The following is a 2,500-nucleotide window of genomic DNA, read 5'->3' as shown; positions in this document are numbered from 1 at the left end:
GTCTGTCTGTCTGTCTGTCTGTCTGTCTCTCTGTCTGTCTGTGTCTCTGTCTGTCTGTCTCTTTATCCCTCTTTCTCTTTCTCTTTCTCTTTCTCTCTCTCTCTCTCTCTCTCTATTTCGTCAGTCTCCACGCGTAGACCTCAGGCCAGTTGGTCTGCACGTAGAGAGAGGTGGGGAAGGATGGAAGAGAAGAGGGAGAGGGAGGATGAGAGAAAGAGGGAGAGGAAGACAGGGTGAAAGGCAGACAGAAAAGGAGAGAGAGAGAACGAGAGAGAGAGAGAGAGAGAGAGAGAGAGAGAGAGAGAGAGAGAGAGAGAGAGAGAGAGAGAGAGAGAGAGAGAGAGAGAAGAGAGAGAATGAGAGAGAGTTCGTACAAGCATCTGCGCGAATCTTATTCATGCTGACAAATGTAGAAAAGGTATGAATGAGAATTAACATCTTCACAATACAAGAGACGTATCTGGCCGGTTTCGATCATATCTTCGTCGGAAATACACCGACGAAGATATAATCGAAACCGGTCAGATACAATCTCTTGTATTGCGAAGATATTCATCCTCATTCACACCTTTTCAAGCATTTCTACAGCTAAAACCCCCTCCATCTATCTCATTATCACCAACAACCTTCCTATTACTACTATTTATCACCGCAATAATCGCCTTAAGGAGTTATATGGTTTTTTTTTCTCAACTCGAGTCGGATATCCTGAGCGAGCGATAAGATACCTTTGATCCTTGCACGATTTCCTTATCTTAGGAGGGACTTAAAAGATTAGACTACGAGCGGCGCCCTCTGGAAGCACTTGGAATAAAATATATATTAATAAAACAGGTAAAAAGTATATATGTATGTATGTATGTATGAATGAATGAATTAATGTATATGTCTGTATGGATATATGTATGCATGTATGATTGTATGTATGCATGTATGAATGCATGTAGGTATGCATGGATACATGTATGTATGCATTTATTCATATATGTATGTAGCTGTATGTATGCATTTATTCATATATGTATGTATGAATGCAAATATGTATTATGTATATGTATGTATGCATGTATGTACATAGGTATGCACGCACGTATATACGTATGCATTTATGTTTGTACGTATTGTGTTTATACGCATGTATTCACGTATGTATGCATGTGGATACACGTAAGCATGCATACCCGCTTAACTGCCTCACCCACAGCACCATAAATCCGAATGAAAGTGAGAGCAAGCAACGAAGGGAACGCTCCTAGGCTCAACAACGTAGCCAATGCAATAGATAACTGGTTGTTTAATCCTCGCCCATTTCCCAGCCTTGATTTTGCTTGGGGAGTGATAATCAGTGGGTTGTTTGTCACGGGAACTTGATTTTTTTTTTTTTTTTTTTTTTTTGGTCAGCTTCTGGATTATTGGTATAGAACCATCTGACCTTTTTTTTTCCTAAAAGTCTTATTATCTTTCCATATGGTTGGTTGGTATCACGAAATAATGATTAGTTTTTAGCAATCATACATAAATGCGATGGTATTATATTAACTTATAGAAACAAAAAGAGGGAGATAGATTTTCAATCATAACCACCACGAAAATAGGTGCTCATTTACAGGCAACACTGCACGATGAGTTTCCTTACTTCAATAATAATCTCCTTTTTTTCTTCTGCCTTGTGTCTTCTTCTATGTAGATTTTCACACTTTTAACACCTTTGAATCTTCGACGTAACACTTTCATAGATCACCAATTAAAAAAACTCGCGCTTCACACCGAAAAAACACGAATCAACACCTTAACGAAACAATTAGGAACCGAACACTAAATTTAGCACGCGCGCTCTGCCACTCTTCCGCGCACAAATCACACACACTACAAACACACCCACTATTGTTAATTCTCTAACCTTCCTCCTTGTTATGACTTCCTCCACGAGAACCCAACACCTCACCCAGCGAACACTTAGACGAACTTCAGACGCAGTGGAGGGTTCTAATCACCAGGGGAAAACACGTCAGCGAGAGCTTTCCGAAAACCCTCGCTAACACGTACGAGACACGTCACGTCTAGCGAGGAGGAGGTTTACACGTGCCAGCCAAGTGTCGCCTCTGCCAGTGCCACGCGGGATTTGGGTTTTCGTCTTTTGTCGTTTTTCCTCCCTCTTCTTCTTCTTCTTCTTCTTCTTCTTTTGTCTTCTTCTTTTTGGCCCTTCGCTGTTGCAAGAACGGAGAGAGCAACGCAGCACAAGAGCAACAGCGCAACGCAACTCGACGCCTCAGCAAATGTTTAGAAACAACGTAGGCGTGGAATGCGCGCCTGGTGACTGATACAGGGTTTATTTAGCTTGCGTGGACGATGTGGCTGGAGGAATTGTAGACAAAAATGGATGATAAATGTAGTATTCTTTGTAAGCGAGGGAGAGAGAGAGAGAGAGAGAGAGAGAGAGAGAGAGAGAGAGAGAGAGAGAGAGAGAGAGAGAGAGAGAGAGAGAGAGAGAGAGAGAGAG

The sequence above is a fragment of the Penaeus monodon genome, chromosome 40 (assembly GCF_015228065.2).
Source record: "Penaeus monodon isolate SGIC_2016 chromosome 40, NSTDA_Pmon_1, whole genome shotgun sequence".
In the NCBI taxonomy this organism is placed as follows: domain Eukaryota; kingdom Metazoa; phylum Arthropoda; class Malacostraca; order Decapoda; family Penaeidae; genus Penaeus; species Penaeus monodon.
Note: the sequence above shows the minus strand (reverse complement) of the source record.